The following is a 16,234-nucleotide window of genomic DNA, read 5'->3' as shown; positions in this document are numbered from 1 at the left end:
CTCTGATGAGGGTCGCCCAAGGCCGTCCATTGTGGAGATCCGGCCTGTCGGTAGTTCTCATAATCCCTGGCCACTTGGATTGTGCATGCGAAATAGTTATGTAAACTTGTACCCGTTAGTTTCGTGCCATTGTAAACTTTATTATGTAGGTGTTTAAGGTTATAATTGTTTCAGCTCAAGTTTTAGTAGCAGGGAGTGCAGTGTTGAATGCTTTCGGTAGGGAATTTCTGTTAGTTTGGATTTTAATTTCTAGATTACTAACGATAAGATAACAACTTATTTATGTTAAATGCAACCTTTTAGTATAGTTAAACATGCACTAAACACTAATACACATTTACAGGTGTTGACGTGTTTGGTTTTGCGTTATCATCAAATATATAATTATATGATTTTTTACTTAATATTACATACAGACAATCCAATTTTATTAATATTATATTTCTGATGTCGCGCAGGGTGCAGTGCCGCAGCCGCAAGGAGTATCGATGAGCCGGCGCTAGCTCTCGCGCGAGAGGAGCGTCTCGACACGCTGCGTGCACATATAAAATGTAAGTATGCAGTAAAACAATATAACTGTTAGACCACCATATGTGCCATTTCCACTGGCGTTATTCGCTTAGTAGAAATGGAGTTTTACTGCACATGCAGGTATATCATCAGGTCACTGTACGTCCTCACTGAGGGGCTCGGAGCCAACCCTAAGTTAGGGGTGACTAGGCCACTCCCAACCACGCTGACCCAGTGCGGATTGGTTGACTTTACGCATATCTTTGAATTTCTTCTTAGATATGTGCAGCATCACGATGTCTTCCTTCATCTTAAGAACGTCGGATACATACATATGTAAAACGAAACTCGAAAAACACATTGGTATATGGCGGGATTCGAACTCAGGACCTGCAGATTGCAAGTCAAGTGCTTAACCCCTGAGCCACCGACGATCATGCAGATACATTTGTCTCAAATAATAGTTAGTGACAATGATATGTTAGAACTAGCATATATCTGCATATCCTACAAATATATATGCAGTTTAAAAAAACTTCTAACACATTAACATTATCCAGCTCCAATATTAAGTTCTAAGAAGTAAAATTTAATTATTTAATTATTGTTTTTTTTTTATACATTATCAAGGATCATCCTACTAATGTTCTAAATGCGAAATTTTATATGGATGGATGGACGGATGTTTGTTAGAAGGTATCTCCAGAACGGCTCAACGGTTCTGCATGAAATTCGGCACATATATAACACGCAGGCTACTTAAAGTTTTTTTTTTAATTCAGCGCGGACGAAGTCGCGGGCGACAGCTAGTAAATATGTATAACTTGTAGCTTATCATATACACTTTATAATTCAATATGTATTGTAATTGAATATAATCAAAATACCATTATAAAGTAACCTTATTCTCAACGCCTTAATCAAATGTTATATCAAATCGTCTTAAAAATTAATCGACAAATAATAGTTTCGATATGAGGTTTTAATGATAAAACTGTATATATTCTAGCTACGTAATGTTTATTTCGTATGTTTAAGAATGAAACAAAAACTAACGAAACATACACAATTTAACACGTCTATTACAATATGCAAAAAGCTTTGGTTTTGTTTTTGCCTTGTTAAGATCATCGGCCGGCTAACTCAATTATAGTCTGTCCACGCAATTACGTTCCGGATTCGATGAGGGCGAGGAACGAGTAATTATTGTACCACTTGGTACTTATCTCGGTGTTAGTATGTAATAATGACACTACCTAGTACAGAAAGAAATTACACACGTCATGCGCCTTTTGTGACGTAAAAGTATTTTGTTGGTGTTGTTTATTAACTTCTAAGATCTACACCAAAAATACTGTTAGACACTGTTTAGTTAAACACGTGTTTTAACTCTTTGACCGCTGCTGATTGATATTATTGACGTCAACGTGGTTATATTTATCATCATAAATATGTATCACCACAATGCTTTGGGTATAATTACTTCATTATTTATTGGTAAAGATCGTATTTCGCAAACCTATGTATAATGTTTCAATAAACATGATTTGTCAAATATCTACGCCGGGCACTAAAGTCACGGTATAAAAGTGTTGACGTATGTGGTAAGTCCCTTACATTTAACTGCACACTAAGAGTTATTCTTTAGTCATTAAAGGCTTATTCTTTTAATATAGGTTTATTGTCAGAAATATCTAATAAGTCAGTCTAAATGTGGCATTAAGAATTACTTCCTCCACTTTAGCACTTCGTAACTTAAAGGAAGTACGGTCTACGTGTTATCTAATGATGGCGAATAACAACGCGGCGGCAATTGGCACAGTGCCGCTAATAGACGGTATGTGCGATATAAAGGCAAAACGCTTGTCTCCAATTGCTGTCACACAATCATCCAATAAGCCGGGTCGTTGCTCTCAGGCAAGTGCCTTATGAATAAGTGTCGCTATTAAGGGCTGCCACAACTTGTCTAATTTTTATACACATGTATAGATTATAGTTAATAGATTGCTTAATTTATAACTATAAATATAATTTTAAAGACGCCTTTATAAATTAAAGATTTTTCGATTGAGAACGTTATTCACAAATCTAAAAACATATGTCTTCTAAACCCAATGAAAGTGGAAGGGGCGAGAGAGATGCTTTTACCAAATCGATATCCTCGTGATCTCTGCCTACCACTATGCGTTATGAGTTGTGTTGTTATTTGTAAACCTACCGCAACGGTTTATGACAGCCCTGCTAGTAAGTGGGACAAATCAGGCTATCTCGCGTCGCCTTGCCGTCGCGGTCGTTGGAGACAAGCGCCGGAAACTGATGCAGCGCGCGACTAAACTGACTGTGATGGATGTGCCATTCTAACCTTACGACTAATTGAAATACTTTACCGTGTGATTGACCAGTGGAAATTGACCTTAAGTAAATTACAATCATCTATAGAATGGTAAACTGTTAATATAGTAATATTAGTATTTCTGTTATTTGCAATAATCTAGGAAAAGATCGCATGTCATGATTAAGAAGAGAGTGACGACTTAAATGATGATGGATAGATCAATATGGAGGACGAATACCTAGTTCGCCGATCTTACGTAGAGTGGGATAAGAACAGCGAGACATTGAATTGCAATGACATATAGATAACATCAAACTTTATATTGACTGGTATATCTATCCGAGCGAATTCTGGTCGAAATACTAGTCATTAACAGTGTTTCAGACACAATTCAGAACTAAGTGTTGCTACTTAATATGCGAGACAGTAGTAAAACATGACCAGAAATTGACGTAGCGATATCACGACTGTGTCTTTCGTGACCGGGCATCCATTGTGTCAATAACTTGGTCTTGCTTTTGATTTTTGTATTTCACAAGCATAGCCAAAACGAAGAGACTAACTGGTTTACTCTATGAGGGACAACAGCCTCATAGAGTAAACCACTCTAAAGGTAGCTTAAGTTTATTATTAAGGTAGATCACATAGTTAATATACACTAAGGGATATTGGGATACCTTTGCATTTATCTTGATTTACGTTGTCTAGTCCATTTCTTTGTTTAGATACTTGCATAGTTGACTGAAAACTTATATTCCCATAACATAGTGTTACATGCTCTGAGTATATTATGTGCAGAGTATAATCTGCAACTCGCAGCACATACCGAGTGCGCACAACGTAGCAGTTAATCCGGAATGCGCAGATTATGCTAGTCTACCGCATCAAGTGTGCAAAGAATTTTAAAACTCCCTTTTATTTTTAACTCTAACTTTACTACGAACTGATATGACATCTAAATAATGTAGGCTTGTAAAGTGAACTTGTTATAAATTGAAATTTTATTCCCGCGTAAGCGATCCGGACTTTGAACTTTAATGAACTTGTTCATCTGTGATATAAACTTTACATCACAGGTACTTTACGGATTTGAAAATGGAAATGAAAAGATTTTTACTATCATTCCCCCGATTTGTCTCTGCCAACACAGATGTATGTATTCGTTATTTCTCCTTCCATGAAAAAAAAAAACATTTTACGGGAAATCTCTTTACATGCAAAATACTACTGGATATTACTAGTTATATACCAGAGGTAGTACTTGATAATAGTAAGGGATAGGTAGAGATAGTCGCGTATCGTTTGTGTTTGCGTGACTCCAACCATTAGACACACGATACAGAAATATTATGTGATTGTTACGCGCATTCGTTCAGTGAGAAATATCTTGTACCATCACTGACATTTAGTCTACATTCTGGTATTTCTCAGTATGTACACTGAATCTTACAAGTGTAGGTACTCTCAGAGTATTCTCACACTCTCACTCTAAAAGTATTCTCAGTAGCACAGAGTAGTTTAATGTTCAAGGAATACTGATTATTAATTACATTGTTATATTTTACATTAAATAATTCTTACTGCCTACTTCAGGGTCGTAAAGTAAGTTTCTGAGATCAAAATCGTCGTTTAAAACATATTACTGTTTTGTCAAAGATAACGACAGGGATGACGATATGTTTCATACAAAGATTTTGTACTCAGAAACCGGTTAGTGTGACAAATCTACGTAAAATTGCTTGTATTTCAGTTTATTATTAACTAGCTGGTGCCCGCGGCTCTGTCCGCTCGGTATTAAAACCTTTATTAGTTGCCTATATGTTCTTTTAGACTGTGCTCTACATCTATGCCAAATTTCATCAAGATCTGTTGAGCCGTTCCGGTGATACCTTCAAACAAACATCCATCCATCCAACCAAACATTCGCATTTATAATATTAGTAACATTTACTTTTGTTACAATCAACAAAAACAAGTTAAAAATCATTTTTTGATACTTATTGAGATTGTAAAGCGTACAAATTTCTTGATCATTTTAATTTAAAAAAAATAATCGTGTAGCATATTGTTCGGTAGTTAATATAAAAATACAAGACAATTAAAATCGGTATATGAATGTACGAAGTAACATTTGTGCAATGATCAAGAACAATAGGTCGCGTAACACCTGTGTTACGACTCATATTAATCGAATACGCGATCATATTGTGTAAGGACGATTGTATCGTACTCATATAATTAACATTCTACCTTATTGCATTGGAATAAGATCGACATTCGTATACGAAAAACTTGGCTCGTGTGAATTTCGAATCGGACCAGTTTCATTGATACTTGCAAATGACCTAATCTCTTACTTAAATATTTATATCAAATACTAAACGTTTCTGTGGCTTTTGTGCTGCAGTGAATTTCAATGTCACATAATGTCATCCCTATCATTTTCTAAGACTAAAGAGAGACAACAATATGTGTTAATAGAAGTTTCAAAGTAATAATTATTTGAGACGTCCTGGCTGCCATCCAAATGTTTTCCAACTCTCGTATTATTTGCAATATTGTTTGTTTATTACAAAACGTGTATTAACCACCAATATTAATGTAATGGGCTGTTATATCAACACTCGCACAACACAAATCTTACTGACATTAGAAATGCGAAAATTTAGATGGATGGATGTTTGTTAGAAGGTATCTCCGGAACGGTTCAATGAATCTTGATGAAATTTGATACAGATGTAAAACATAGTTTGGAAGAATACATAGGCTACTTATTATGTTTTTTTTTAATTCGCAGGCTAGGCATAGTCTACTTATTGGATTTTTAGTCAACAGCGACACTTAGTACAAATATTAAACTTCATTTCGTTTTATTTTTAGTTTTTTAGAACATCGTAAACAGTCGCGCAAACTTTATTTGCGATTCTTCAATGACACAGACAGATAGATTTTATATTTAGCGCATCTTCTGCGATGTTTTCCTATTATAAATACTGATGACATCATCGAAGCATACGTTTATTTACGTTGGTATGTTATTAGTGGAACCACATAAAAACAATAGCGACCCTTGCAAAGTCAGGGTCAATGTGATACACGATAAAAAATATAACCTGTTCTCGAGATTATCTTTTTATATTATTAGTATAAATGCATTAAGATGATGCTACAGATGAGTAGGCAGGAGTAAGTAATTTCCCTTGAGAACAAATTGCACATCTCACTCCATACTTTATGTTTATATAACTGTCGCCCGCGACTCCGTCGGCGCGGAATTAAAAAAAAAAACGTAAGTAGCCTATGTGTTCTTCCAGACTATATTCTTTGTCTGTGCCAAACATCAAGATCCGTTGAGCCGTTACAGAGATACCTTCAAACAAATATCCATCCATCCAGCCAAACATTCGCATCTTATCTATCTATATCTATATATATAAAAGAAAGTTGTGTTAGTTACACCATTTATAACTCAAGAACGGCTGAATCTATTTGACTGAAAATTGGTGGGCAGGTAGCTTAGAACCAGGAAACGGACATAGGAATTTTTACCCCGTTTTCTATTTTTTATTCCGCGCGGACGGAGTCGCGGGTAAAAACTAGTTTATAATATTAGTAAGATTACTTTTTCTTATCTGCTCGGTGTAAATAGACATGTATTTTGAAGTTTTTAATCTACATAATTGCTCTTAAACATTGAAAAAGTGAAAGGTTTTTTCCTCCGTAATAATTAATTATTCTATTTTAATTAATCTTAAGATTTTACAGTTTCATAAAGACGTAAAATATTATGATCTGTTATGTTTTATGCTTTAATTTACACCAGTTCTGAGAATTAATAGCGTAAGACTATAAATAATATTTGTAATGCTAAAATGCTAGTCTGGTAGTCGACAGTACCGTGATTAAATGGCCAAATTGATTCAGAGCGAGTTTTAATTTTCTGCTTTAACAGTCATATTATATTTATATCTTTTCTATGCGAGTTTTCAGTGTGCCAGTACTGTTAATTCATGTTTCATAAACTAGTTTTATTTTATAAAGAAGATAGAAATGTCCGTGATGCGCGCTTTGTATGAAACTCTATGACATTAGGTTACGTAAGTCGCTTAGCGTCTAAAATCACCGGGTTTCGAATATTTAGGTTGTCTTCTGTACCAAGGGCCTTTATTACAATATTGTCTAAGATTAAGAAATCTCTTTAGTAGAACAAACGGCCTTATAGTTTTAGTTTGAATCATGTACAAGTGGGCGAATAAATGAGTAGCGAAAGTTACCCGTCTAGTACCTACGAGTAACTGATTACCCCATTTGGATACTGGGATTGATAGAGAGTGCGGGCGTCGGGGATTCCTTCTGGTCAATGACTCACTGTTGCTAATGTACTTGGGAATGGTATGCCACCAGTTCATATCGTATCTTATTTGTATGTATATTATATACTAGCTTTTACCCGCGACTCCGTCTGCGCGGAATAAAAAATAGTAAACGGGGTAAAAATTATCCTATGTCCTTTTCCTGGTTCTAAGCTACCTGCCCACCAATTTTCAGTCAAATCGATTCAGCCGTTCTTGAGTTGTAAATAGTGTAACTAACACGACTTTCTTTTATATATATAGACTAGCTTTTACCCGCGACTCCGTCCGCGCGGAATAAAAAAAAAGAAAAGAAAACGGGGTAAAAATTATCCTATGTCCTATTCCTGGTTCTAAGCTACCTGCCCACCAATTTTCAGTCAAATCGATTCAGCCGTTCTTGAGTTATAAATGGTGTAACTAACACAACTTTCTTTTATATATATAGATATGTAGGTATAGGTTAAGACAGACATTTGCTTAAGTTGAGTAAAATATAAAACATGCAATTTGAAAGGTCGTAATCTAGCTTTTGGGTAAAAATTATAAGTATATAGTCTTTAACCATTTTAATATATTTTATACGTTAATGTTATGTACCTTCAAGTAAGGGTGCGTTCAGATCTAGCGACTACATCGTGATTGCTCCTCCCACTAGCCGTTCATCACATCTAGACGCACCTTTAAAAACTTTTGGACACTAGCCTTGGGACTGTATGAATTAAGTGATGTAATATCTGCACATACAACCTGTACAAAAATGTGGTAGAACTTAAATAGCCTAATAAATGATCTCAACATAAAGTGAGCTCATTTACAGCTATATAAAATACAAGTGAAGATAGCAAGTTACGACGTAATTAAACCTTCAACGTGTTATTAACGAGCTGGTTGTAATGGTTTGGTTATAAAAAATAACAGTCACGTAACACGACTCTTGCGAATTAAATCATAGCAAACAAACGATAACACTTCAGTTTTATTATCAGACTGGCTGTCGCCCGCGACTCTGTCCGCGCAGAATAAAAATAACTTCACAAGTAGCCTATGTATTATTCCTGACTATGTTCTACATCTGTGCCAAATTTCATTAAGATCCATTAAGCCGTTCGGGAGATACCTTCAAACAAACAACCATCTAAACATTCCCATTTATAATATAAGTAAGATGACATCAACTCCGGAAAGGACCTACAATATTAGTGAACCGTGAACTTGGCCATATTTTTACACGTTTCGACAAAAAACAACAATGTGATTTATCGGTTTTTGTTCCGACGCTCCTCAATTATAACAAAAAATTGTATTTTTTTTTTAATATAAGGAAATATTACATCTCCTTCGGATTTAAGGAACGTTTTCAGGTCATTCTCATCTCCACTAGAGGCTCGTACTGCTAGTCTAGTGCGCATCGGTAGATGCAGTAGTTTAATTTCTTCACTGATATGTTCAGGTTTACATCACGATGTTACCCTTTACCATATTCTAAGATTCAAATCACCGCAATAAGGTATTATTTGTTGAAAAATAAGATCTCAAAAACGTGACCTTCAAAGATAGATTGTGTAGACAAGACGTATACAACATTAATGTAACCGTGTAGTCACAGCTGTCGACCATATGCCTCTATAGTAAAACTGTTCCGTCTCGTGTCTATTATAATCTATCCTTAATATGCTTCAGTTAACTTTAATTGAGGTTTAGTAGATAATAATAAACAATCGCGTATTTAGTATTATAAAAACTTTTGAAAGAAAATTTTTAACAAAATAATTCAAGCAACAATTAATTAAAAAAAACTATTTAACCATTTGACTGCCGTTGATTGAAACGTATTTGGTTACTTATTTGTTAATATCGCACTTCGGAAATCTACGCTTAAACATCTTACTAATATTAATGCAAATGTTTAGATGGATGTATGGTTGAATGTTTGTTCGAAGGTATCTCCAGAACGGCTTTACGGATCACGATGAAATTTGGCATAGATGTAGATCATAGACTGGAAGAAAACATAGACTACTTATTATGTTTATTTATAATTCCGTGCGATGGAGTCGCGTGTTACAACTATATTTCAATAATCAAGATTCCTAGCAATGTCTAATATCAGCGTACGATAAAACGGTTGTATGTTTAAGGTAAACATTGTCTATGTTTCTCCTGAATTCAAAATTAAAATTAATGTAATATATCCTGCAAAACTCAGAGGCATTAAATGTACATTTCATTCAGAACTGAGCGACTGTACTAACTTTATCTTGCTAACATCTCGCGTGTTCTAAGATTGCGGTCAAAGTTATTGTTGTTTACAAATATATAAAACTTTTAGGTATGCTTAAGATTAGGTCAATGTTCAATGAGCGCACTTAAGTATATAGAAGTACAGGGAATAGACTGACGAGATATAGGATAGGTTAGATATAGGGAGTAATGACACGACCGCTAGCTTAGTGCAGACTGGTTTATTGACGTCATTGTCAAACTGACGGCAGACGCAGCAGCCGCGCACAGATTATACACTTACATATACAACATTAATAACCTTGATATGCTGCGAAATATTTCATTTAATACTTGTAAGTGAAGTTGATATGAGTAAATAACTTTAAGATTTGATTTACAACTATACAAAATTACAAATCTTTCCGGTTTTAAAGTTGATTTCTGGACATTCTATAATCGATTCATCAACAGATTAAAAAAAGGTAGTGAAGTAGATATTGTTTTAAACTGGAAAAACTTTTTGTGGTCAAGTTGAAGTTGTAGTTGTACATTTGTAAGTTTAAAGTAAAAGAAAATTTTGTTAAGTAACTTAATTACTTTCTGCAATAAATGTACATATTAAAATCAGCTTCTGTCTCCAAAATAATACGTCAGCTGTCTTCGATTGACAATAACGGAATGTCTGTTGTCTATTTGTGACCGTCAGCGTTATAAGTGTAGTGAGTAGAAATTCATTGGACTCACTTGACCCAGAAATGAGATGTGGCGTGACATCAATTATGCAGCAAGATGTTTGCAGTTACTTTGATTATACTTAATGAGTCATTTTTAAGACGCGATAACAGAATTCTTAAGTATAACCCGATCTTTGAAACTATGAATTTAAAGACGGATTTTTTTTACCGAAATGGCTTTCGACTATTTGGAGAGTTGTATTGATATATTTTATTTTATTTGACTATATCTCAGTTATGTCAAAAAGAATGAATAAGATGTCAATATGTATCGATACAATCGCGGCAGTAGAAAGCCACAGTTAAATGGGTAATTTTATTTTAGTCGAGTTTATTTAGTTAGAATTTTATTTCCTTATACAATATCTTTCTCTTATGTAAAATTGAAATAACAAGAATGTTTAAACACGAATGTTAGTGAAATTTCAAGATAAGAGAACCACTTTCATACATAAAACCGCTTTAAACTGGATTACAACATTTACCTAAACGATTTCCTAGTTAGTACTGTGACCCCGGGTGCGCTCGGCGCGACGAGACTCGGTGAAAATGATCGCTGAGCTCCATTCATCTGCGTTTGACTTTCACTGACGGTTTCCACTTGACGGACCGACAGACATCGTGTTGTAGTTAGTGCATACAAAATGAACGCGTTTTATTCATTCAGTAATTACTGTTATGTTAATGTGTTCAGTGAGAGTTACTGTTTAACCGTCTTATTGTTTCCTATGGTTAATATTAACAAGGGATTTTAGGTTAATTTGTTTTTTAACCTATTTGTAATGTTAAAATATTTACCATAGAATTATTGATTATAATGCAGAAAGTAAAGTAATATGAACTTAAAAAGAGTGAAGATTAAAAAAGAAAGCAATTCAATATTTATATAATTCATTTTCGTTTTATTTAAGTAAGTACTACTACGATATATTTGATATCGACACAATCGAAACATCTACAATAGTAGTTTGGACGTCCATGAGCGAGTAGAGCTTGCAGACTAACGACGAGGAAAGCCTTCGTCTTAACAATGGATCTAACAAGGCTGTAACAATGTTCGGCCAATTAGAGTTACTGTTTCCTACAATCTGTATCCTTATGCGTGCTTTCATGCTTTAAGAAGAAATTATTACAAACTATCTGTCGCCCTCGACTTTGTCCGTGCGGTATTAGAAAAAACTATAAGTAGCCTATGAGTTCTCCGTGTACCAAATTTCATCAAGATCCGTTGAGCTGTTCTGGAGATACCTTCAAACAAACATCCATCCATCCATCCATCCATCCCAACATTCGCATTTATAATATTAGTAAGATTAATGCAAGTATTATTGTGTGATTGTTTTCTTTAGTAAAAATTTTAAAGTTAATAAAGTATTTTTACTCTTCTTTTAATAACATTTGGTAATTAAACTTATTACACTTATTCTTCTCGCTTTAACTTGTTTAAAATTAATAAAAACAGACTTACAGAATTTCGTTTAAGTAAATGGGTGTTAAAAGCCTATTCATATAAAAACCGTGCTATTTTTCCTAAAGACTGTAAAATCAAAACGGCATAGTAAGGCGTAGACACGACGTGCAAACAGCGTGGCCGTGGTAATCTCGTTAGCATAAGTTAATTCTTTTAGTATGCGACTCCGTGTGGTCCAAGTTACAAGCTGCTGGAGCGGAACGATACAAAATGTTATCTTGAAACGTTTCTCATGTCAAGATGACTAACCACCAACGAAATTGGACAAAATATTGTTATCTCTATTCGAAAATAGTCTTAAAAATAAATAATTAATGAGTTGGAATTTTTTTATTCCTAGTAATGAAGTTCAGTTTTAATTTGCTTTTGCTATAATTTATAGTTTGATTTTATGTTTTCTACGACATTGAAGTCGATGATTGAATCTTGCGTGTTTAAAGGAATAGATTTTTAACGTTCTTGTTTTTAGGCAACTTTGAGATCTACGTGTTAATCGATTTACTTTTTATTTTATCTGTAATGACTATCCGCTTACCGTTATCACTTGGTACAAACAGCATACCGTAAATAATGCTCTCTAGCGCTGTGCCTGCGCACGCGTCGGAAACAATGCGTCTATATCATTAAATTTTACGTGAATATTTTACGTAATAGTGAATGAATTGGATATATAAATAATATTTTATTTACAATAGTCACAATATTATATAAATTATAATAATGTTATATAAGTGCTTAAAAACATGCATCTTTAGACAGTAAACAATGTAAATAAATAAAGTAAAACTGTATTAAACAGCTCGCACTTTGATGTCATTTGTTATTCCTCTGATTTGTTAAAGCTTTTGGTGTTATTTTGATTTGACATTACTACAGATGCTTGCTTCAGTTAGTTATTATTGTTTTTAGTTTCACATGTTTGTAAGCGTTAATTACTCTTTGTTTTTCATTAAAAAGGTTACCTTGTTAACATATAATAAAATATATATTTTAATTAGTCGTATGACTTTGACATTGAATATATGTTTATGTGAAAATAAATTGTCTTTAAGAGTCATAGTTGGGTATTGTTTACGTAAATTTCTTATTGTGTAGTAATAGACAATGCGTTAAACGTAATTCTTGTGTTAACATTTTCTCAAAGTTATATAAAACAAGCTGTCGCCCGCGACTCCGTCCGCGCGGAATTAAAAGAAAACTTAATATATGTCTATGTGTTTTCCAGACTACATCTGTGCCAAATTTTATCAAGATCCGTTGAGCTGTTCCGAAGATACCTTCATACAAACATCCATCCATTCATGCATCCAAACATTCGCATTTATTATATTATATATAGATTTCCTGCCAGCAATGCAAGATGGCAATAATTATAAATAATGATAATTCAATATACTTAATAAAGATCAGTAGATTTATATCTACATATTTACCTCTTAACTTAAAGGGTCACTATACTAATGTCGTAACTATACTATTGTAAACACAAAGGAGAATCAATTCCATTCCATAGTTCCGGACGTAGAGGTCATAAATTGCTTTTGAGGTCGAGTTACGTTGTGCACGTAATGCATACTCCTTGAGGCAGGTCGAGGCGACATTTCTACGGTCAAAGATTAGACGGCAATGTGAACAGAGTCGACAATGTCATCTTTTACCCACATTAATGTTATTGTTAACATTTTTTCTTTTAATTATTTGGTTTTTTCTTTAAAGTATTCTGATATCCAAATTAATGGTTTAAAAAAATCCAATTATACTTAATGCAGGTATACAATTTAGGATTTGTGAAGTGATTAGTGAATGGTAAAGTTTTATTCTGGAATTTGAAATAAAAGTTTCCTCCTTATAGGTATTATTTGTAACTCGATTCTCTGTTCATTTTATACTCTATGTAACAAACCTTTGCGTAATGGATTAACATTAGTTGAAAGGGCTGGGAGTTTTATGGCGAAGCGAGCGGAAAACTGGTGAAACGCGTAAGTGCGTCGTAAATAGAAATGTTTGTTCCGTTTTATATTGCGTTACAAATATATCAATCGTCTTTTATTGTCCAATAGAGTTGGAGCGAACTATGTTGTGAATATATAATTTACCTTACTAAAAAAAAAAAATAGTAGTTTTTTTTTCCTTTTTTTAATTTATATGCTCTTTATGTCTGTCGTGTTACTAATATAACTACAAATTTTTATATTAAATTGACATTGAATCCAATTACGCTATCTAAAAACACATGGTTAAGCCAATTTGATCGTGTTAAAAAGGATTTGCCAGAGTTTAATTGTTAATTACCAATTTTAACACAATTGCGGCGTTAAATTAAGCCGGAAGTTTAAAACTAGCGTCAATTATTTTATTAGAGCCGAAAGCTGATGAATAAAACCTTTACCGTGAACTAATGCTTAGTACATCCTTATTTAGTCAACTTGGTGTTGAGGAAAGAGTCATTCGATTTACAAGAAAAATTCACAACAAACAAAAAGGTGATTTTTTTCAGTGAATACCACACTTCTATATTTTATATGTATTTAGAAATATTTTTTTTCTTTCCTATTCTATGTGAATCTAATATTACTTCTTACTAATATTATAAATACGAATGTTTGCATGGATAGTTTGGCATACATTTAGAACATAGCCTGGAAGAACACATAGGCTACTACAATTAAGTTTTTTTTTTATTCGCACAGACTGAATCGCGGGCAACAGCTAGTATTTCATAATCATATAGTGGTTTCTTTTAAGCTTTAAACTTAGATTGCAAGTTAGTTAAAAATTTATGGAGAGTGCTAGGAGAGCTTAACTATTACAACTTTTAATTATTTGAAACTTAAGTTGTAATTTTTTGTAATCTCATGCTTTGAGTATAATAATTTTTATATAAATAAAGGTGTTGTTATAAAGGTAAAATAATCATAACAGAGATTTAACCACCAGAAGAAAATTAATTATTTAATCTATGTAACATACTTACGCAGTTCCTTGCACTGTAGCTCTTTTGCATCTGCACTACTCGTCTGATTTACTATGAAGCAAGTTTCCCCTATTTTAAAGGTAAAAAAATATACCTCCCGTACAAAATTTACCAACTGTCATTTTATAAAAAAGTTTAGGCCGCAGCTGCCTCTTGTATTGTAGAAATACAGGGGGACGACTTCATTTAGAAGCTTATTTGTATACGTTGTAAAATTTTAAACAGAAATATGCCAATAATTTCTATCTATTCGTTTGCACCAAAATAAATAATATATTCTCTTAATGTTTTCATAATTAAGGTAATTTTGTAAGCAAGTGATACGACTTACGTTCATACAAATTTTACCTGTGTGAATCAACCGCCTCTTCAAGGTCATCTTGTCTGCATGCAAACTACGTCAACATTAGCAAACATCGGCCATATTGCTTGCTGTATAAGGATTAATATCGAATGTACGTTAATTAAAATACCTTAGTTTGGCGGTAAATTTCTGTACGAAGATACAGCGCTTTGTCATTCAACGGTCGAATGCTAAAGGATCGAGTTTTGGTCGAAAATAAAATCGATTTCTCGGAAGTGTTGTATTCAGCCAGTGTCACCGAATGATAGTCTGTAAGGTTACCTCTTGTAAGAGTTACGTAACTTGTCGGAGTGTTTAATTTCTGTGCAGTGAATGTTCAGTGTAATCATATTGTAGTTTTTTCTTTTTTTTATGTTTGAATTTCGAAGTGTTTCACCGGAAATATATAGTTTCAATAACAACGTATTTTTCCAAATCTTTTTTATTTCAATTTCGAACGCTTATAAATCCGGTTATGTTTTTTTCTTATCCCGGCAAAACGGCTTTTTTCTACGTTAACTGTTATATTTAAACGAAGTGTTTTTGCATGTTCAAGTGTGTTTTGCGCTTCTATTTCTGTATATTTCTTATCTGTTTATTATTTGGTTATGACAAATGCACAGTGTACTTAATACTGGCTACGTTTTTAAACAAATAACTTTATTTACGTTAGTATTTTGTGTCATAGAGGTTGAGTGTGTCACCTTAACTAAATTGTGTAAAAACTTAATATTAACATTTCGATACGGCTTAATTGTTTAGTGACAAATTAAATATAAGTATTTTTCTTTGGTTGAGAGTATAATAATTTTTTCGTTCTTTCTACCATATTAGAGTTGTGTCGTACTTCGGTCCGACTTAACCATTACACGTCACAATTGGTCATAATTTACCGTTGTCCTTTTGTCATCTCTTCATCTGTGCCATGTCGTACTTTTCCCTTTATTGTGAGAAAGTTATCTCACAATAAAGGAAAAAAGTTAAATTTATTCAATTACTCCCACAAAAGTCATATTCTAAGAAAACATTTTTTTAGCTTAGTACATTTTTATTTAGTTGCTTTAAAAATATGATATTCGAAGTAATAATTGACATAATTATATATCAGTTGATGGCGGATGTTATTCTCGTTATTACAGAGCTTGTTAAGAGTAAAGACAGTGCTTAATGCAACAGCCGCCGAAGTTACTCCGACTCTACACTGTTATTGACTTAGTTTACTTTCGTGATTGTATACTATTGAAAAAAATAGATGGACCGGTTTTTTATCTGGCAGCAGCCAAGTCTTG

The 16,234-nt window shown here is 33.5% G+C and overlaps 1 protein-coding gene across 1 annotated transcript in view; it reads left to right on the top strand.

Annotated features, from left to right (window-relative positions):
* The window catches only part of LOC106719363 (protein kinase C and casein kinase substrate in neurons protein 1), a 77,230-nt gene that overhangs the window by 15,024 nt on the left and 45,972 nt on the right, over window positions 1-16,234 (top strand). Inside the window, exon 2 of the mRNA XM_014513697.2 lies at window positions 459-551. The gene's annotated coding sequence lies outside the window, so the exon portion shown is untranslated. The remainder of the gene's footprint in view (window positions 1-458; window positions 552-16,234) is intronic.

This window comes from Papilio machaon, chromosome 22 (genome assembly GCF_912999745.1).
Source record: "Papilio machaon chromosome 22, ilPapMach1.1, whole genome shotgun sequence".
Lineage (NCBI taxonomy): Eukaryota > Metazoa > Arthropoda > Insecta > Lepidoptera > Papilionidae > Papilio > Papilio machaon.
This window is presented reverse-complemented; position numbering and strand designations above follow the sequence as displayed.